Source organism: Lygodium microphyllum, chromosome 2, assembly GCF_053477565.2.
Source record: "Lygodium microphyllum isolate KBCC chromosome 2, Lygodium_microphyllum_v1.1.10, whole genome shotgun sequence".
In the NCBI taxonomy this organism is placed as follows: Eukaryota; Viridiplantae; Streptophyta; class Polypodiopsida; order Schizaeales; family Lygodiaceae; genus Lygodium; species Lygodium microphyllum.
Window position 1 is genome coordinate 12,846,895 of NC_141136.1, and position 23,820 is coordinate 12,870,714.

The window sequence follows — 23,820 nt, forward strand, 5'->3', positions numbered from 1 at the left end:
CAAACTCAGGATGAACATCATGCACATAACCTGGTGGCTGCTCCATATAGACCTCTTCTTGCAAATCACCATGCAAGAAGGCATTCTTTACATCCATCTGATGTAAAGACCATTCCTTTGATGCAGCCATAGCAATGACTGCTCTTACGGTTGCCATCCTTGCAACCGGACTGAATGTTTCTTCATAGTCAATGCCATATGTTTGTGCATACCCCTTGACTATTAATCTTGCCTTGTATCTGTTCACAGAACCATCTGCATTGTGCTTCACCTTATAAACCCACTTACAGCCAATTGCATTCTTACCTTTAGGCAAAGGTACCAACTCCCATGTGGCATTTGCTTCCAAGGCATCCATTTCTTCATCCATGGCTTTCTCCCATTTTTCTTTTCCCATGGCTTGCTCAAAAGAAGTGGGTTCTGGTTCCTGTATCACTTTGACCATATATGCATAGTGGATGGCTGTAAATCCATCATATTTCAGCCTATCCACAGGATACCTAGCTCTGGTAGACCTACGCAAAGTAGGCTCACTTCCAGGTGCTCTCAAAACATCCCTGGTCTTCCTTACTCCAGGTGTAACAATAGAGGGGATACCCAACTCATCATCAATGCTCTGTTCTGAGCCACTGGATTCACCATCCACATAAGAGTGACCTGCATTCACATCAAACATGGGCTGATCTACCTTCTCTTTTTCTTTTCGTGAAACCTGCATACCACTATCTGCATTGCTTTGAGAAGATTCTCCTGATCTCAATCTGCCTGTCCATGGCAAAGAATGTGAACCACTGCTAGAGGACACTCCAGGTCCACTAATATTTTGTGACTGCTACTGTGAATTCTGTGCAGCATTACCATTTTATGCATCTACATCATCAATCACATTTACTGGTTTATACCAGCTACTCATCTAATCAAAAACAACATCTCTGCTCACTGTAAACTTACGAGTAGAAGGGCTATAGCATCTATACCCTTTTTGCTACAAAGAGTAACCAATAAAGATGCACTTCTCAGCTTTTGGATCCAACTTGGATCTCAACTCATCTGGCACATGAACATAGGCAATGCACCCAAAGATTTTCAAATGAGAAATATCTGGTTTCCTACCAGTATACCTCTCCTCTGGAGTCATTCCATGTATTGCTGTAGTGGGAGTCCTGTTCATTATGTAGACTACTGTAGCAACTGCTTCAGCCCAATAAAAATCTGGCAGGTCTTTTTCATTGAGCATGGCACGAGATACCTCTCCAATATGCCTGTTTTTTCTTTCTCCAATTCCATTTTGTTGTGGGGTATGACTGCATGAATATTGCTGCTTTATGCCATGCTCCTGCAAGAACCTTGCAAACTCATTTGAGAGGTACTCTCCCCCTCCATCTGACCTTAGGCATTTTATTTGCAGGCCTGTTTCTTTTTCAACCATAGCTTTAAGAGTTTTGAAATGACCAAAAACTTCACTTTTCTTTTTCATAAAATACACCCAAACTTTTCTGCTATAGTCATCAATAAAAGAGACAAAATAATAATAGCCTCTAAGAGATGCAGCTTTAGTAGTCCACACATCAGAGTGGATTAATTCCAATGGCTTCTTGAACATGTCTAGAAAATGGTTTCCTTGCCTGTTTTCCAAACTAACATGATTCACATACCTTATGCATTTCTGCAACCTTGAATCTAGACAATCCTGCAATAATATTTTGGGCCTGCATTAATTTAAGTCGCTGTACATTAACATGACCAATGCGTTTATGCCAGATATCAATATCTGCAACTACACCGGTCCCATGTGCAAACATTGCTGCACTCAATTCAGACATGTCTGCATCCAACGTAAACATTCTGCCCTTCTTCTTTCCTTTTGCTATCAAGCGACCTTTATTTTTCATATCCTCAACAAAGCATCCATGAGGATTAAATCTGACCTGCAAGCCCTGCTCAACCATTTGACCAACAGAAACCAGATTCTTGGTGATATTCGGGACATGAAATATATCGGACATGTATTTCTTTTTCCCATCCTGCATAGACAAGGGAATTTTTCCAATCTGCACAATAAGATGTCCAGTATCATCACCAGTCTCCACAAATCCTGGTTTTTCCATTTTCCTTGCATCCTCCATCCATTCTGCATGACCTGTCATGTGGTTTGATGCACCTGAGTCAACATACCATACATCGTTGCATTCTTCTGCACTTGTCACAGAATTGTTCATGTGCTGCACCATAAACAAATGCTCATTTCTGTCATCACCCTGCCTACTAGAAGATGCATAATTTCCTTGTTGCAGTTTTCTATTCATGATGTCATTCTGCTTTTTATAGCAATCTTTAGCCATATGACCTATTTTACCACAGTAGTAGCATTCAACATTGTTGTTTGCATTTTACCCTCTTTGCCATCCACCACGACCTCTTTGTCTCCCCCTGCCTCTAGAGTTACCACGTCCTCCTCCATAGGACTGGTTTTCTTGAGTTTGCTGCATATTTTGATTTCTACCACGGCCTCCAGATCGGCCTCCTCTACCTCTGCCTCTACCTCTTCCAGCATTTGAGTAGAAGACAGCTTCTTTTGAAGTTCCTCCTGAAGAAGATGCACCACCATTTCTCTGCTCCTCAGAAATTAGAAGAGCAATCAACTCCTCAAAATCAGAAAATCTTTCACGGACGAAAATGGATGTTCGAAACTGTGCATAATCCTTTCCTAGACCATTCAAGGTCACAGAAACTAAGTCATCATCTTCCACTTGCGACCCAATGAAAGCAAGTGCATCTGCAATCTTCTTCACCTTCATGTGGTAGTCATTGATGCTCATATTTTCTCTTTGCACATTTTGCAACTCTTGCTTGAGCTGCATTTTCCTGGCTTGAGTATTTGTGCTATACATTTTTGACAAAGTATCCCATGCCTCCTTTGGCGTACTTGCATCTTGAATATGCACAATCATAGAGTCTGAAATACTGATAGACAACCAGTACATAACTTTCCTGGCTCTCTCATGCCATGCTTTAAATGCCTGCATTTGCTGTTGATTGGGAACATCAGGAAGAACTGGTTCTTCTTCATTTCCTGCAACAAATTCTCAATATCCTTTTCCCATAAGGAAATTCGTCATTCTAAACTTCCATGCTTGGAAGTTGTTCTTGTCAAGCTTTTCAGTGACAATCTGTGAGAGAGAATTAGACGCCATTACAGAACACTGCAAAAAGTTCTGTCACTGCAAAGAACACAGCTTCAGGCTCACAAGGGCTAACATGCAAAACTGACAAAAGTGGTATTTGACCACACAGTCACTTCCTAGTGACGATTTTGCATCAACAGGCAACAAGGATGATTCTGTAACTCCCAATGTCTCTGCGCACAAGCATACGATGCAATTTCTACAGTAACTTTTCACCGACCTGTAGAATAGTGGTCGCACAGCATAAAACTGGGCCTTTTCTTGAGTGCATGCAGAAAACTTCCGCCTCCAAACCGAGCCCCGAAATGGCCCCAAATGCATATACTGCCCTCTTGCTTCACCGCGAAGGGCGTCTCAACCTGAGACAATGCATTCTTGCAATTTTCGGCTGTGCTACCTGCAGAGATCTGCTCCCAAAACAGAAAATGAAAGCAACACTGCTCCTCTTACCAAAACACCACGAGCTTGGCTTGCTTTCTTGAGCTCCTTACCACGAACAAGGCTCTGATACCATGTCAAGATTGTGGGAGAGAAGGAAGGAGTCTCACTTGTAGCTTTCTTGCTTGCACAATGGGGGAATACACACAGAGGTGGAGGCTGAAAATAGTTTTCCTCTTCTTAGTTGTGTAAGCCAAAAGAACTCTCATACAAAGAAATAGAAGAACCCTATATATGGGTCTCAAACCAAACTCAAATAACTAAGGTGGCATACTAACTGAGCCACGAACTAGAGTAGATAAGGATAGCTGTCATCTAGCTATTATTCATGGGCGGTGTACCAACCGCATCTGCGCAACTGACACATCGCTTACATAAATGCACAACGGTCACCCTGGCATATCACGAGTGGAGCTCGATATCTCAACACCTTCTATATCTTAGCAGGACTTGGCAGTTCTCCAAAGACATGCCACATTATGTCTGTTGTTTCAAGATAAAGTGGAAAGATTGCAGTCCAGGATGGATTTGTTATGGTTTACATTTGAGCATTTTCAGGAGTATGTTCCTACGGACCATTGTCTACTATCAGTTTGCAGAAGTTGGCCTTCTATATGAAGCTTTCAACGATGGATCTTCCTCTTCCAGAGGATGGTTGGAGTGGGGCTTGGTCTTCTGATTTGCTGACAGAAGTTGTCCATATGGTCTTTGAAGATTCTGTGACGACGGATACCATGTTGCTGTCTTATATGTATCTACGAGGTGATTTGTTGATTTCAGATGATTAGATCTGGCTTGGTATGTGGGGGATGTGGTTTTGCAAGCTGTCTTATATATCAACTATTTGGAGTTGAGGATAGATGACATGTTCCAGTGTTATTCTTCTAAAGTGGCTACTTGCCCTGACACTTTATGGCATTCAATGATTGATTCTGTGGTCCTGAATCAACGTCAGAATACATCTTCTACTTATGTGCAGAACACTAACCAACTAAGGGTGGATCTCCTAACTTATCTTTCCAAGAACCATCCATTTGATTCATCCTTCTTTGATGCCTACCATAGACGATCTGTTTTAGGTCCCTCTGTTCCTAGCCTATTGTACTACCAGCAAATGGCTCATTGCTATGATACTTATCTTTCTCTTTATCAATCCAACTCAGCAACTATCTTACCTCTTCTTTTTCAACCTCAGGGTTTTCCTCGAATTCTTATATTTACCTATTGTTCTTTCATTGAAGATCGAGTCTTTTCCCCTTCTCCACCATGCCCTTCTCCATCTATTCATATACCTTTTACTTTTCCTGCTTATCAATTGATACATTTCCTAACTGATTCACTTAAATTTTCAGCCACTCCTTCTTTAGCTTATTCCTCCTTTTATGATTTTGCCTACCCATCTCTTCATTCTCTTTTACTTGTTCCACTTCCATCTCCTGCCACTTCTATTTCTTAACCCCCTCAGTTGGTTAGTGGATACGAAGGATTTGATCAGCAAATTCCGAGAAGAAGAGGATGGAGCTCAACTGATTCTCTCACGGGACCACAGATTAATTGGTCATTAATTCCAGGGGACTAGACAACTGCTAGTCAAGCATACCAGAATTACCTCCATTTCGTCACCAATATTCACAATCTCTAGATCCGTCAGTGAGATTGACAGCTCGTTTTGCTTGGTACTTAGCATATATACATAGTCATTCCCATAATGATCAAAAGGCCATTCCAAAGCTTTGTATGAATGTCAATGTGAACATTGATTCCCAACAGCTGGATGTTCTATATTTTCATGCCCTATGTCTACCTAGCAGATACCTTGTTTTGCTAGAAAGGATGTGCTACCTTCAGTTCTTTCAAAATCCTCCAAAGACATTTGTGGATGAGTCATTCTCCATGGATCGTTTTCGTAATTACCAAGCCTTCAAAAGGGATCACCTTTATTGATGCCTTTGCAATGTATTTTGGATGATTCTTAATGATATATATCTCTTTTTGGAGGTGTCATTCAGATGGTTGTGTTTATGTGTGTGTTGTAATAATTTATATGTGATGAGTTCGTGCTGGTTGAATACTTTGTTTGAGGGCTCTTTTCAACTATTGATGATGATGGTGGATGGAAAGCCTATGAGGGAAAGCTGAAGAAGAACTTATATCCTTTACAAATTTGTTATGACTTTCTATTGATTATCAGATATGTTACTGAATAATGAAGTTTTCCTTTAAAGTATTCTTTTTTAGAGATACAAGTGAATTTTTGACTGATTTTTGTTATTTTTGAGGTTTGAATTATTGATTTTTGATGGATTTAGAGTGATGTATGGTTGTTAATGGAAGTGTTTGAGAGTGTTTTGGACAATATTGATTATTTTTTGGAAGCTCGTGATGATTTTTAGAGGAGATGCGAAGCTCTATGATGTTCTGATAGGTTATGTTGAGGTTTTGATTGGTTCTGTATACCTTCTGTATAGCTTCTATTTTGTTCTGATTTTCTTCTGTATGAAGCATGGATTGATTATTGATAAAGATTGAAATCTTTTGAAAGCTTATTGAAAAGTTTTTGATAGTTTGGAATGATTTTAGTATGAATTATGAGGATTTGATGTTCTCTGATGACCTTCTGTAACCCTCTGTAAACCTTCTGTAGAGCCTCTGTCTCTGCTTTGTCTCTGTTCTGTATATCTGCTCTGGTCTTGTTCTGTACTGTTCTATAAATCTTCTGTAAGTGTTCTGTAGAATGTATGTGTGCCTTTGGAAAAGTTTTCTAACTTTTGGAAAGGATGAATCTAAGTTCAAAAGAGCTAAAACAAATGAAAGAAGCAACTGCTGAAGACTCTGAGTGACAATGACAGTAGTGAGCTATGAAGAGACACTGTAGTGGCTCTGGTGCCTCTTCACATCAGACATACCTCTTGGGAGGTGCATCCACGACCTAAGAAGGATTATTGAGAGTCATTATAGAGTATTTTAGTGAGGAGATGATGTACTATTGAGAGAGAGAGAGAGAGAGAGAGAGAGAGAGAGAGAGATAGTCAATTCTATCAAAACAGTGTAATTATATATGAGAGATTGAGAGAGAGAACTATGAAGACATTGAAGATGAATACTATGTGATTGATTTTCATTCAAAAATAGTGTATTATTTTATGTTCATTGTTATATTGAAGGATTCTATGAAGATGTTAAAGATTATGGTTGATTCTATCAAATCCGTGGGAGATATCTACTATGATGCTGCGTGAAGATTTGCTATTTTCTTTGTTTTTATCATCAAAAGAATGAAATAAAAACTTATTGATGTTACAACATAGATTTTCTTGTAGTAGAATCCCTTTTCCTTGGTGTTCCTTTTGGGACCCAACAGAGCATCATTATGGTGGATTGTTGTCTACAAGAGTGTTGATTGTTCCTCTACTTGGGAAACCTTTCAAAATAAATTTTTGCAGAATTTCCTTCCACCTCAATTCCATGAAAAAGCTATCAAACAATGGAGCTCTTGTAACAAAGAGATTGTGAATCCATCCCGCAATACACTGAGTGTTTCTAGAGTGCCTTACTTTAACTTCGAATGCTTGAAGATGTTTCTGAGGCGACCCACAAGCGCAAGTATATATCAAGTTTACTTGGTTACTTCTATGTGGAAGTGAATATGTTCAAGCCAAAGACTTTGGAGGATGCGATTTCTTTAGTGCATGATGTTGAGAATAAAATTCGTGGACAAGAAAAGCGACCGCAAAAATTTTCGATTAATGGTAACTTTGGTACAAATAAATTCAATTCTAACTTCTGAAGATTCAATCAAAATCATTTTGCTCCTTCTTCTTTTTGTAAACCTTAGACTCGACCTCCTGCTTTACCATCAACTACTAATTCAAATTCTAAGTCTTCTCTCCATCCAAATCCCAATATACCCAAACTTCTAGTCCTTACCAATAATGTCACCAAAGCAAAGCCTATGGTTTGCTACAAGTGTCATCAGCCTGGACACTTAGCAGTAAACTGTCAGTCCAAGAAGCAAGCTATTCAAATCAATCACTTGGGAGCGACTGATGATGGCGAGGACCATGAAGATATGCCAAACTTCATTGAAGATGATGATATCGACGATGCTTCAGATACTTCACCAGGTATGCCAAATCCTCATTCATTACTAACAATGAAATGTTTTATGCATGGTCAAGAAAAGATTGTTTTGCATGATGATGGAAGCACACATGATTTTATTTTCGCAAAGTTGGTAAACAAGAAGTACATGATTTAGATATTAAAATTGGTGATTATGTCAAGCGAAGAAATTTCTTTGTTGTACCTTTGCAATCTATTGATACTATTTTAGGAATGCCTTGGCGTCACAAATATAATCCTAACATAGATTATTCCACACATTCCATGAAATGTCATTCTAACAGAAACCAAATTACATTACATGGATTGCACACCTTTGATAATTTTCCACTACTTAGTTACACACAAGCTAAACATGCATTGAGAAAAGTGTGTAAATCATATTTAGTATGGATGAATGAAATTGAAGCTAAGGAAAATCAAATGCATCTTAGGCATGCACAATTTCTTTCACAATTTAAAGATTTTTTTGTTTTGCTGATTTACCACTTGGTTTACCACATACACGTCCTAAAGACCTTAAAATAGATTTAATCCCAAGTTCTCAACCACCATGTAAATCACCTTATAGACACAATCAGATTGAACAAAAAGAAATCCAAACATAAGTTGTGAAACTATTGAATCGAGGACTCATTAGGCCCAGTAGTTCTCATTTTGGTGCACCTGTCCTATTAGTTAAGAAGAAAAATAATACCTATAGGATGTGCATTGACTATCATGCCCTAAACAAAATCACTATTAAGAATAGATATATGATTCCTAGGGTAGATGACCTCATGGATAAACTACAAGGGGCCACTATTCTTAGCAAGATAGATCTCAAATCTGGATATCATCAAGTATGATTGGATACACCTAACATTTTTAAGACTGCATTTAGAACTCAGTTTGGTCATTATGAATTTTTTGTTATGCCTTTTGGTTTGACCAACGCACCTGCTACATTCAATCGTATGATAAATCGTATATTTTTTAAGTATCACAATTGTATGATTGTTTTCTTTGATGATATTTTGGTTTTCAGTCTGAATGAGAATGAGCATTGTGAACATCTATCTTTGGTTTTCAATTTGTTGAAAGAGAATCAATTGTATGAGTGAATTTTTCCAAACCCAGATTGAATACTTAGGTCACATTATTTCTTCTGATGGTATTCGCATTGATCCTAAAAAGATAGAGGCAATTTTGAATTAGCCAATCCCTAAAAATGTGCACAAGTTACGTTCTTTCTTAGGCCTTGCCAGCTTTTATAGAAAATTTGTGAGAAATTTTTCATTGCTTGCATTGCCTTTGACGAAATTGCTAAAGAAAGGTGTTGTGTATCATTTGTCTGACAACTAGCAAAAGTCTTTTGATTTGTTGAAACATGCTTTGACATATGCACCTGTCTTGCAATTACCTGATTTTAATCGACCATTCTTCCTAGTAGTCACTAATGCTAGCGGATTAAGAATAGGAGCTGTCCTCATGGAGGATTCACATCCCATTACCTATTCTAGTTGCAAACTTAAACCTTCTGAATTGAAGTATTCCACCTATGATAAAGAATTGTTAGCTGTAGTACAAGCCTTACGTCAATGGAAATACTATTTGATGGAATGCGAATTTATGATTAAAACTGACCATCAAAGTATCAAACATCTCCTTCATCAGCCATAAATTTCTGACCGCCATATTAAATGGATTGCTTTCATTCAAAGTTTTCATCCACTTATCCAATATTAATAAGAAGAAAGAATGTTGTTGCCAATGCATTGAGTAGAAGACCAAGTATCCATAATATTTTCGTTCTATCTTTTGATTCCCTTATTCCTATGAAGGATACCTATGACCATGACCGCAGTTTTCAAGCTGATTGGAACAAATTAGTTGCTAATAACTGGTTTCTAATTGATTCTTTGTCTTATTTTGATAAAATTATGTTTTATAAGAAAAGATTGTGTGTCACTGTTCAATTTAGATCATTTGTGTTGCACAAGATTCATTGTTCTCCATATCAAGGATATAAAGGCTTCACTTTAAGAACATTGGTTGAAGATTTTTACTAGCCACAAATGAAATCTGATGTTTTTAATTTTATTTCTGAGTGTTTAATTTGCCAAAGAGTCAAGCGACACCATGGTAAGCAATATGGTTTGTTAATGCCTTTACTAATTCCTAACTATCCATGAGAACATATTTCAATGGATTTTATAACTGGTTTGCCTAATACACAAGCTAATCAGGATATGATTTGGACTATAGTAGATCAATTTAGCAAACAAACATATTTTCTACCATGCAAAAAAAAACATTAATTGCATCTCCAGCTGCACAATTGTTTTTGAAGACTGTTTTCACTAATCATGGTTTGCCAAAAGTTATTATTTCTGATCGTGATTCTAGATTTTGCAATAATTTTTAGACTACTTCGTTTGCTAATTTGGGTGCTAAGATTGATTTCTCATATGCATTCCATCCAGAAACTAATGGGCAAACAGAAGCTACTAATAGTACAATTTTAGATCTTTTGTGTGCATACACAAATTCAAAACCACAAACATGGGATACACATTTACATCTACTTCAATTTGCATACAATAATACACCACACACAACTACTCATAAAGCACATTTTGAAATTATTTATGGACATAGATTCCCTACACATGTTACATCATTCTCGAACAAAGTTCAAGGTGTTGATGATATTGCCAATACGCATGCTACTATTTTTTCTCAAGTTAAAGATATGATGGCGAAAGCCCAACAATCATATACTAAACAAGCTAATAAGAAAAGAAAAGCCACGAGTTTCAATATTGGTGATTATGTATGGTTACACATTGAAAAGAGAAGATTGCAAAGTGTTGAGAAACACCTTGTTGTTAAATTAGCACCTAGATTTTATGGACCTTTCAAAATAATTCACAAGATCAATGACAATGCATTTAAATTAGAACTGCCAAAACATTGGAAGATCCATAATACCTTTCATATCAGTTTGCTACGACCTTTTACAGACCAATTACCTATCCACCTTATCTATGAAAATCCTCCTTTGTTAGAAGAAAAAACTGAAATCCTTGAACCTGAAACTATTATAGACACTGACTTTATGACCACTAGAATTGGCCGTAGATATTCTAGATATTTGGTTAAGTTTAAAAATCCTCATATTGAAGAGGCCCAATGGATGCATGCCCGCGACCTAAGTGCTTACCCCTCACTACTCGCTCCACATTGAGCTAATAGCAATTGAGGACAATTGCTATCCCACCCCAGGGGTATGATTCCATGAGGCATATTCCACAATGAATTCCGTGAGGTTTTATGATGCCAAGAGGCATATTCCACGGTGGATTCCGTGAGGTTTTTCGGTGGATTCTGTAAAACTATTTATTTGTCGGGACTCATACACAAGGTGGATTCCTTGTGCGAGAAGTTAACAGGGATCCCTGTCCTTTTTGGGCATTAAATTAATTTAATGTGCACATGGGTGGTTCCACAGCGGGTGATTCCGCACAATACATATCAAATTAATGGACTTTTATGAGTTTAGAGTGTACACTCGAATTAAATTAAGGTTAGGATAGAGTTCCAACCTATTTAATTATTTGTAGCTAAAGATTGCTAGGTATTCACTTTTGTTGGGTTTTATTTAATTATTTTCTAACTATTGTGAATGCTTCAATTGATGTGTAGAGTAGGCGACAAAGGCGTTCGGTAGCACCGGACGATGGCGTGAATTCAAAATGCCTAGAAGAATTACTATTTTTGATGGGCACGCACCTTATCACTAAAGGCATGGCGCTAATATTTATTTAAGCGTACTTATTTATTAAAGCGCTTGACAAAACATTTATTATCTTGTATGCGCATAGGTGCTTGATTAAATATTTCATTATTTGATATTTGTATTTGGACACAGTCCGACTTTTGGATGCCCAAACGCTTTACTTTATATTCAAGCAAAAGCAAACAAAAGCATGCTATTTGTAAAGTGGGCTATTTTTTAGCTTGGAGATAAATAAATCTATAAATGCATGCCTTGTGAAGCGCTCACACAAGGCACGGGGGGAGATTGCACCCAATTTTTCTTCTTGTCTCATGTCGTGCAAACTCTCTTTTTGCTTTTAGGAAGGTTTTGTAGAGTCCTTTGTTCTTGGGGACCTTCTGGCATCCACTACGCGCACATACAACATCCGATCTACGCACCAGCATTGTAGTTGGTGAGCATCCATCATTGTCACTTTATTCCTTATTCTTTCAATAGCTATCGAATAAGGGAAGGCTAATTACACATTGTGACTATTGAAATTCTTGCATACGGTCTCTCTCTCTCTCTCTCTCGCTCTCTTGCTCCATTTGTCATAGCTCTTGCTTCCGCTTGGGTTCTACCTTTTAGTTCCTAACATTTGGAGCTCATGAGTATGAGAAGGGATGCGATTCCCTCATTTTGAAAATTTATTAGGAGAACCGTTAACTATCAATGCATCTTTCACCACTATCGATAATTATCTACAACGACTAGTGACATTGTTGCAATAGCCTTACACCCCCTACGAGGATAGGCTCCTATCCCTCTTCTTTGATGTGAATGCTAGGGTTGATAGAGTGGCCATGGTACAATTGCATCTTCTAGACTTGCAGAATATAAAAGCCTTTACTGAAGGAAGTGAGCCCTGAAGTGGAAGCACGGAGCGGAAGCAAGAGTTATGCTAGAAGGAGCAAGAGCAAGAGAGAGAGGCACACACAATATGGAAACTCCAACAGTCACAATGTGTGACCAACCTTCTCTTTATTCAAATATCACTGAAAGAATAAAGAATGAAGTGACAATGATGGGTGTCCATCACTTGTAGTGTACAGGTGTATGGGTATGCGGGTATTGTCAGTGTAACTAATACACGGGCGACTAGGCACAGGCGCCTTTACCCCCAACAACCTCCTAGTTAAAGGAGAATGTGCCCCTAGTGAGGAGAGAACAAGAAAAAAGTGATAAAGTGCAAATGTACATAAGTACAATATGAGGAGAAAAGACGTCATCTCATCCAACGCCCATCAACTTCCTAAGAAAGACAAAATGCTTTGTTGAGAGACTTTTAGTGAGTAGATTTACAAGATTTTGGACAATTGAGATCTTGATAAGCTCAATGAGCTTGTTCTCAATGACCTCTCAAATAAAGTGGTACTGCATCTCAATGTGCTTCATCTTCGCATGAAAGACTGGATTCTTAGCCAACTGAATAGCACTCATAGAATCCGAATGCAATGTAGGGACAACATTAGTGATACCAAGGCAGATGGCCTTTAACCAAAGAACATCCTTGCAAACCTTAGTGGATGCAATATACTTTGCCTCTATAGTAGATAGGGCCGTGCATTTTTGCACCATGGACATCCAAGAAACAACACATCCAAAAAAGGTGAAGACATAGCTTGAGGTGAACTTCCTACTGTCTGCATGTTCTGTGTAATCACAGTTAGTGTATCCCATGACTTTTGTATCTTGGCCACTATAACAGATGCACATAGCTGATATGCCCTTCAGGTACCTCACGATACCCTTGATAGCATCCCAATGCAGCCTGCCAGGTGTAGCCGTATAGCATGCCACAACTCCCACTGCAAATGCTATGTCAGGACGAGTGGCTATCATGGTATATATCAAATTGCCCATTGTGGATGCATAATGGATCTTGGCCATCTTGGCCTTCTGCTCATCAAACTACAAACAATTAGCCCAACTAACCTTCTCTTGAGAAGGTAAAGTGATCGTGTGTAATGGGCATCCCAAGAATATGTAAAGCATATCCTATGTCCTTCATCTCAAAGCTCTTCTTGAGTTGACCTTTCAAGGCATTCAACTTATCATGAGTACTTCCGGTAATCAACATATGATCCACATAGAGGATCAAAATCATAAGGTTGCCATCACGAGCCTTCTTCCTGTATAAACATAGATCCATATCACAATGGGAATATCCCTATGAATGCATAAAAGCATCAAACTTGTAGCACCATTCCCTAGGTGCCTACTTACGATCATAAATACTCTTTCGCAATCTGTACACTAGGTGTTCTCTGCCATGTTCTGCAAAGCCCTTAGGCTACTCCATGTAAATCTTATCATCCAAGTCTCCATGAAGAAAAGTGATCTCAACATCTATCTGAGAAAGATCTAAGTCAAGCTAAGCAACCAAAGCCAGTACCAAGGATAGGGTTGTCATCTTCACAACTGGAGAAAAGACTTCATCAAAGTCCACACCATGTTCCTACTTGAAGCCCTTAATATCTAATCTGGCATTGTATCTCAGCTTGGGGTATCTAGGGGTACTTTTTAACTTGTATACCCACTTGCATGGCAAAGCATGATTGTCGCTAGGCAAAGGAACCAAATCCCACGTATGATTTTTTTGCAGTGGTTCATACTCTGATTGCACGGTTCTCTCCCAAGAGTGACTATCACCTTTCATGGCCTCATCATAAGTAAGAGACTCGCCATCATTTGTCGTCATAACATAATCCATAGAGGGCTCAAACCGCGCAAGCTATCGTCTAATTGCATCGATTACCAAAATATAGTCAATTGATCCAAATACAAGTAAGGGCTAGAGAGTATTGGACTTAGCACCATGCCCAATGACAAGATTCCCACATGTAATCTTCCATAAGGACCACCAAAAGAAACTACATAACTTGCATTATCCAAAATGTCATGGCAGAGATAAGGCTCTTTGTGAGAGCCTATACATGACATACATCATGAAGAGTAAACATGCAACCTAAACCAAACTGCAGTTGGACATCACCAATACCAACTATCTCCAATGCCAAGTCATTACCCAAACTGATAGATCCAGTCAAACTGCAATAGGAGTGAAACCACTCTCTATGAGAGGTCACATGAAAGGAAGCCCCTAAATCTATGAGCCAACACTGAGTATACCCTAACAAAGCATCAAACAGCTATGAAGTATCAGGAGAAGAAGCTGCAAGCATGAAATCATCACCAAAATCAAGATGCACAACATTAACCTTTTCAATCTTAACACTAGACTTGCTAAGGACAATGCTGTGATCATCATTTTTGTCTTATACTTACCCTTTCCCTTTTCTTTGTGCTTGTCATCACACATCTTATGGCATTGTAGCCAAATATGCCATGCTCTACTTTCCCACAATAATGACAAGTCAATGAGGACTTACAGCCATGGGACTTACTGTGAGACTGTCCATGTGATTGAGAGCAAGTCTACTGAGAGTCTCTCCTACGATGGTTATTACCGCTCCTACCATTATTGCCTCTAATTGTCAAAGCATGATAGGTACATGAAGCATTGACATTCTTTTTGTTAACCTCTTTAGTCAAAAGTACACCCTCTACATCCTGCAACAACTATAACCCATCATAGGTATGTTGACACACATAACAATACGAAAGGTATCCCATGATTCAGGCAGTGTAACTAAGAGGAACAAGAAAAGAAGAGTACCCTTGAATTCAATCCCCTACAAAGACAAATGACAAATAATGGAATGAAACTCACATAAGTGAGCAAACACAAAAGTGTCCTTCTTCATGTGAAGATCCATGAGTTGCTTCAGCCAATACATCTAAGAAGCGGGGCTTTGCTTGTCATAGACATTGCGAATCTTTTTCCATAGTTCCCATGAGGACTGCCCACTAGAGACAACATTATAAAACACCTGCTTAGAGAGAGATAATATGGTGGTGGACTTACATAGCTCATCTAATGCAGCCCAATCATCTACATCAATAAGTTCAAGCTTGACATCCTTATGTTTCAAGGGCATAGCCTACATTTTTTGCACTAAAACTTGCCCGAATTGGGCCTTCTAGTAGCTGTAGTTTGTGCCATCCAACTTGCCAATATTAAAGATAGCACTATCAAATGAGCCACCAACCATAATGAAGGAAAACAAGTGCACAAATTGTCAAAACACATTAGCTTGAAAACCACTGCCAGATCAAGCTGAAACAAGGGGGTATTGACTATTAGATGAAGGTGACTGCCCGCATAAATAGTGCAGTAAACTGCAACTATAGTATGCTAAAGATGAAGTACATTGGTAAGAAAGAAATGCCAAAGATGGGCAATCATAAGACAAACTGCAACTACCAGGGAATAGCTCGAACCAACAGTGAATGAAGATGCAATTGGCACCAAGAACTCTCAAAGAATTAGTGTGTTAGATTTAGATTTATCCCATTGTCATAACCATCATGTATAGAGTGGGTCTCATGGGTAACAGAAAAGATCAACTAGAGGCACAACCAACTAAGCAATGTAACAGAAGCTCAGTACATAACCAACCAAGAGGCATACATCACTAACAACGTCATGATAGAGAAATCAACTGAGCAATATGATGGAAGCTCAGTACATAACCAATCAAGATGCATACATCATTGACAACATCATGACAGAGATAGGTGTTGGCCCAAAAGTAATGTTAGATCAGCATCAACTACGTACATAAAGCATGACAAGAGCATGTACATATCACCAAGTCCCATTGTCTCACTATACGACCCTCAAGCTCAACTATGTAACCAAATGCTCAATGTAATATTCAAATGTCAAGAAGTGGCTCCTACTGGAATGAAAGTCAAATGTCAGATGAGCAAAGAAAGCTCAAAACATCATGTGGAAGGCATCCATACATCATACACAATTCACCCTGTTATTGCTACTCCTACTGATGGTACTGAGGCTTTAGAAGCACTATAAGGTGCTCAAATGAACTAAGTAATGCCTGGGATCAAGCTTCAAAAGAAGGAAAGAAGCTAGGTAGAAGATAGGGCTCAATGCATACCTTGGGGTGAAGACTCCATGACTGAAACTGTGAATTGAAGCTTTTCTCCACAAGCTGAAGTAATGTCAAGTTGAACTCCTCAATGCTAGTGTAATGGCTCTAATACTAGTTGAAGGGAGTGATCCCTGAAGTGGAAGCATGGAGCAGAAGCAAGAGCTATGGTGAAAGGAGCAAGAGAAAAAGAGAGAGACACACACAATGTGGAAACTCCAATAGTCACAATGTGTGGCCAGCTTTTTTTAATTCAAATGTCAATGAAAGAATAAAGAATGAAGTGATAATGATAGGCGTCCGCCACCTGTAGTGTATAGGTGTACGGGTATGTGGGTTCAGTTAGTGTAATTAATACACAGGCGGCTAGACACGAGCACCTTTATCCCCAACATTTACAACCTTCAGGTTTTCCATCCACTATATCCTCAAAAGGGATCACCCTGGAATGAGTCTTACCCCTATCTCAAGCAAGACATTGGCAACAATCAGCCATCCTCACCACATTGACAAATACAAGATTCATTGCATAGAACAGTTGTAGTAGTATCCTATGAGAGAGATCCCAATGCATAGAATTGCAAACTTTCTCCATTCAATAATAAAAGCTACACTGCCAAGCTATTTATGATTGATTTGTCTTATGAGAACAAACCCCTATTGGGCACAGGGCAATTGTAAGGAACCCGATGTTCCTTGCTCATACTCTTTGCAATAAAGATCAATGTGGTCTATGTACCAACAAAAGATGACCTTGTAGATCGTTTCAAAAAGCTTTTCATGAGGCTTTGGGCTTACTCCTTTGTGGATTTATCATAGTCCACCAAGCTTAACACTTCTATACTTGAGCGCTAGGTCTTGTTCATCACCTCATTCTCAAGGGGAAAATTTTTATCATTATTTAGTGATGATGTTTATAAACACACTTAGGACCACTAGATACTTTTTTCCCTCTCTAGAATGCTCCCCCTCCCCCCCACCTTATATGCATGCATATTCAATCTAAGGCATACTAAGGTGTATAAATCTTATTTATTGATACCACTCAATTCACTTTGTGTTGTGTGCTCTCAAGCTTCTTCTCCAAGTTGTGTGTGTGTGTGTGTGTATTCTTGTAATCCTAAAGTTAACAACAATGTAAGATTGGCTACAATCTCCTACCTTGCATGTATGAACACCTATTTAGTGAATTGTATTGCTTTCTGTACATGTCTAACTATTACTAAGGCCTAAACCATGCTTCTAACTTGAGAAAAATATTTTTCTTGCCACAAGGAAATACTATAAAGGTTACAAAAAATAATTAATAGTCCCACACATACAAATACTATGCATATTGATGACTAATAGAATTCATACGAATGACACCAAAATAATTATATGCACATTTCAAAGGTGCTCTTGTTAGCCACATGAGTGAATAAGGATGAAAATTCAAGTAGAAGCATCCAAATATAAAGTGATGGAATTATTTTGAAAATGATTATTTTTTTATTTACATTGTGTTAACTTAGGCACTATCATCCATAATGTGCAACTATTTCACTTGTGCAATTATTTTTGTAAACATTATTTGAGAGCTAGGCTCTCTCTCGTGCAAATTATGAATAGGTTACAGATACAAATCTTTTATCCACTTTAGACAAAGATAGTGCAATTAATTTAAGATGTATATGTAAATTGAAAAGGACTAGTTAAGAGCTTAAAATGTGGATAGGGTGCCCAACTTATGGGAGGAAACCCTAAAACCCAATCCTATATATAAAAGCCAAAATGTGAATACAAGAACTCATTCTTGTGTGTAAAACTTTGAGAGCAACCATTCCCCTTACTTCCATCTTAGCACCTTGTTGAGAGTGAGGGAGAATGAGTGTGAGCATGAGAGTATGAGTGAAAGACATGGAGAGTGAAGCTCTTCTATCTCTCCTAGCTTTCTTCTCTTCTTCCCCTTCTTTTTCCATAGCTTGGAGGGTGAGATTAATGTGAGGTCAGGAGTGCTACTACTTCTTCTCTACATTCCCTCTCTTCATTTAAGTGCTTACAGATTGGATGGATTGTGATGGAGTAGTGGGAGAAGATTAAAGAGCAATGCTTTAATCATGATGCCACTGAGACGAACCTTTGAAGGTATAGTGGGCTATAGTGTATAAATGTGAGAAGTTGTCTACTACAAACTCTTAGTCATTAGTTTTATTTCTTGCTTGGGATAGTAAGGAGAGAGCAAATGGCTTTGAGATTGAAATATGAGATGACTATGTGAGAGATGGTCATGTCAATGAGTCCTTGAAACTCTTGAAAAAACAATAAGAGTCAATCCAATGTCTCATTGCTAGAGTGTTAGTTGGAGCTTGAAGACAGAAGCAAGAATCGTGGAGTTTCTTGAAGCAATCATAAGAGCCACCATTAAAGAGAGGCATCAAGGTATATCTTCTTCATTCATTCATTGCTAGAGTGTTAGTTGGAGATTGAAGACAGAAGCAAGAATCGTGGAGTTTCTTGAAGTAATCATAAGAGCCACCATTAAAGAGAGGCATCAAGGTATAGCTTCTTCATTCATTCAGTCATTATCTCATTTGGTTTGATTTGGAAGCTACCATTGCTGGGAACAAGGAGCATGCTTGTTGCTAAGCACGAGCTAAGCTTAAGCTAGAGGGTTGCTTAAAGGGCATACATGTGATCAGAAGCCCAAGGGCTACTTGAATCAAAAGATGGAGGTCTACTTCTATAAGCTACTGAGATAGAGAAGAGAAGAGAAAATTGAAGCTTGTCTACATTGCTTAATTGAGATCCTGAAGCTATTTGCAATTGCAAAAGAAAAGGACAACCAAGACTCAACTCAAGATTCTAGTTCAATAAACTTAGAGTCTAACACCAATTCAAACATGGATCCTAAGATCCCGTTTTCCTAGAAAGGGTAGGAGGTCAAAAAGAGACTTGCTAATGCATTTAAGAAGGTGAAGATTGAGGGACACTCATAAAAACTAAGACTAATGAGGAAAAGTGAAAGAAATCACAATATTTCCCTAAGCGCTTCATGTGATTCAGGAAAGGAGATCATATAGTTGCAATGTTGTGTTAAATAGGAAGGGAAGTTAAGAGAATCCATAAAGGGACTAACCAAGGTTAAGGAGGTAAATCTCACAAAGGAGGGATAACCCCCCAAGCTTTACACATTTCTAATGAACTCTCAAAGGAGGACAAGGGAAAAATCAATGAGCTTCTGATTGAATTTCAAGACATCTTCACATGAAACTGCACTAATCTTAAGGGGATATTGCCATACATGGTGACACATACAATACATACGAACCCTAATGTCAAACTAGCTAAATAGAGGCCTTATTTAATGAGTCCTAGATATGCTCATCTTGTATAGTAAGAGTTAGACGATCTTCTCAAGGCAAGGTTCATCTACAAGATTGAGCACATGGATTGGGTATCACCCAATATAGTGGTACTCAAGAAAAATGAAAATTTTAGAGTATGCATTAATTACAAACAAAGGTGAATGTAGTTACTAAGAGGAGGCACTATCCCCTTCCCTACACTGAACATATGACCAAGGCCTGTGGTAGGCAAGGAGGCATATAGCTTCCTAGACAAATTCTCAAGTTACAACTAGGTGTAGGTCCACTTGATGGACCGATTGCCTTCAACATGGAATGAGAGATATTTTCATACATTGTCATCCCCTTTAGACTGACAAATACACTTGCAACCTTATGGCACTTGATGTATATGATATTCAAATACATGCTTTGTAAGTACCTAAAGGTGTTTGTGGACAATCTAGGTGTTAACTTTTCACAAGATAAGCACCTAAATAATCTTCGAGTAGTCTTTGAATAGTGTACGCAATATCAACTCTTGTTGAACCTACTCAAGTGCCAAATATAGGTAAAGCATGGCATCATTTTGGGCCATATATATCCAAGAATGAGATTGCCATCAACATAGCAAAGATCAAGAGCTTCCACCATCAAAATATATCAAGGGCATGTAGTGCTTCCTTAGTCACACTTGTTATTATAAACACTTCATGCTTAATTATGCAACTATTGCTAAGTTACTGTACAAGCTCTTAGTAGACTACTGCGAGTAAACCGAGGAGTGTTAGTAAGTGTATGAAGCCCTTAAGATGGATCTAGTAAGTGCACCTATCCTACAAACCCGAAATTAGAGAATCATATTCCATGTGCATATTGACACATCTAAAATCACAATCGAAGAAATACTCAACTAGCCTAGTGATCACAATATAGATTTCCCTATGAGATTTGCTAGTTTACAACTTATAGAAATAGAAATAAGCTACTCTACCAACTAAGCATGGGGCTTAGCATGGTTCACATCATTGTAGAAGTTCCAATTGTATCTATAGTTAAAGTATATAAGTTCACACCATCTCATCACTAAGGTGTGAATAGTGCTTTTGAGATAGAAAAGGTTAAGGATGATATTACAATTGTCATATGATGTAAAAGCATGCATCTAAGGTCACATAATTGTAGGAAGAAGTAAGCTAGTTGAAAGGGAAAGTCAACTAGCTTTGAAGGAAGCTCTTAGTGCTTCTCTCAAGACAACCTTCTCCTCTTTATTGAGGATACTACACAAGCCAATAGTATAGACATTGATATCAATGAAGAACCATGGTGGACTAATAGTGGAGCAAGCTTCCACATTACTTATCATGCCAAATATTTATCTAAATTAGATTCTACTTACAATGGTAATATGTATATTGTAGATAATACTCCTAATGCTATTACAAGTAAAGGTGACATGCCTATCCAACTCAATACACGATTGAAAAAGACACTTGATGTTCTCTTGGTACCCTTGTAGACTAGGAACCTACTCTCAGTTGGAGTTGGAGAAAGGATTCAAAGTGGAGTTTGAAGGTTGACAATGCTTCATTAAAGACACAAAAGATCACTACAAGTAGTGGCCAAAGAAACATGGGAAACTCTTTAAAATTGATGGATCAACTTGAACTTTTGTAGCCATACAAGATGAAAGAACAACCCCTCTTTCTCCTATTGAATTATGGGATAAAAGCCATGGATAGTTGAACTTTAGAAGCATGTGCATGTTGAAGTATCAAAGCATAGCTTTGGCCATACCATCAAGACAAAGGATTGACAAAGTTTGTAAAGCATCTTGCATTGGAAAGTAGTCAAGAACTAGATTCTTAAAGAATACAAATCAATCAAAATGAAATTTTTAATCTCATTCATGCAAATGTAAGTGAATCAGACCATACACCTTAAGTAGGTAGACATACATTTTATACCACTTTTAGTAATGAATTTTCTAGGTATATTTGCACATTCTTCATGAAATTGAAGAATAAAGTTTTGATAATTTTCAAGCACTTCATATATTATGGTTGAGACCATGATAAGTAGAAGAATCATGCTATTCAGATTAGATAATGGAGGATAACTCTTGTAGAAAGAATTCAACCAATACCTTGTAAAACGTGGGATAAGAAGGCACCTCAGCAAAGATGTTGTTAGAGGATGAATAGGACCCTATTTGAGGCATCTTGTGCATGTTATTTGAAAGACTTGCAACTTGCAATTTGCTATTTCACTGAAGCAATCAATACTGTCTATGACTTGATGAATTGGTCACAGTACTAAGGGGTATTAGACCATATGAAGACTTCTATGGATCCAAGCCTCAAGTATCTCATCTCAAAGTATTTGGATGCGTAGCTTTTGCTCATATTCCTAATGAGAAAATGATAAAACTTGATGACAACTCTAGAAAGTGTGTGTCTGTTAAATAGAGTTATGTAAGTAAAACAATAAAAACTTACAAACTCTATGACTCAATAAAAAATACATCTTTTGTATTAAGGGATGTAATTTAAATTGTGATACATGCTCTTCCACACCCTTGAAAGGTGCACGCATCAATAGCCATAGAAGAATACACTATTGAAGAATTAGAGAATGAAGATGAAGCATCAAGTAACCTCAAGGTCTATATGGCAAAGAAGGACACCCCAGAGACTAACATATCAAAGAGATAAAAAATCACATATTAAGCAATGCAATCTTGGTCTTCTTACCTCAGCTTTGCGACATGATGAACCTACAACATAGAAGGATGCATGTGGTAAAATGGAATGGAACGATGCTATGGATAATGAAATCTCTACATTGCATATGAATGATGCTTGGGATTTATGTCAACCCCCACACAACAAGAAAGCCATAGGATGTAAATGAATTTACAAGCTAACATTTAACGAGGAAGGACAAATTAATAGGTGTAAAGCCAAGATGGTTGCTCTTTCTCTCTGTATTAATGCCTTTAGGAGGGGTGCGTGAGGGGGTCTACCTATCTTTTAGAGGGAAAGGGGGGTATTAATAGTAGAATTAGGAGAGACTGTGGTAGGGGAGACTGTAAGGTAGTGAGTAAGGAGGGGATAGGGGAGTGAGAGGTAACTTTTGGGAGAGGCAACAGAGTTCATGTTCGAGGAGAATTCTAGGGGCACACACACACACACGCACACGCACACACACATGCACATGCACACGCACACGCACACAAAGAGAGAGAGAGAGAGAGAGAGAGAGAGAGAGAGAGAGAGAGAGAGAGAGAGAGAGAGAGAGAGAGAGAGAGAGAGAGAGAGAGAGAGAGAGAGAGAGAGAGAGAGAGAGAGAGAGAGAGAGAGAGAGAGAGAGAGAGAGAGAGAGAGAGAGAGAGAGAGAGAATGAGAATTTATCTAGCCAAAAAAGGTGCTGCATATAGTCACGCATTGTATTGAACTAATTCTGAAGTAATAACTATTTGAGGAATTATACAAAGATTGTCCAGCTACATCACATAGAGATCACATGTGGTTGTATGTCTTGACACCATGTGTGGGGTGCAAGTGTGCTCCTTCTATGAGACTTCATGTGTATGCGGAGCTATAATGTGGTGATTATTACATCCATATAATTGTTTATTCCATTAGATAACAAAACCAATCACATCCATGTTAAGCCCTCAAATATCAAAATGTCTAAGAGGCTAATATAAATACGATGATTTCTATTTTCTCACAAAATTTGAACTATTAGTAGATGCAAATGATATGCCGTGACATAGTAGAAAGTGCTCTTCTTTGTCTAAAATGCGAATGTAGTGAAGTTGCCATGGAGAAAAGTAGTGAATATATGTTGTATGACTATGGCCTTCCACCATAATTGTGTACATTTGGAATGTTAAATTGAATTATTTCCTCGATAAGCATTCAACA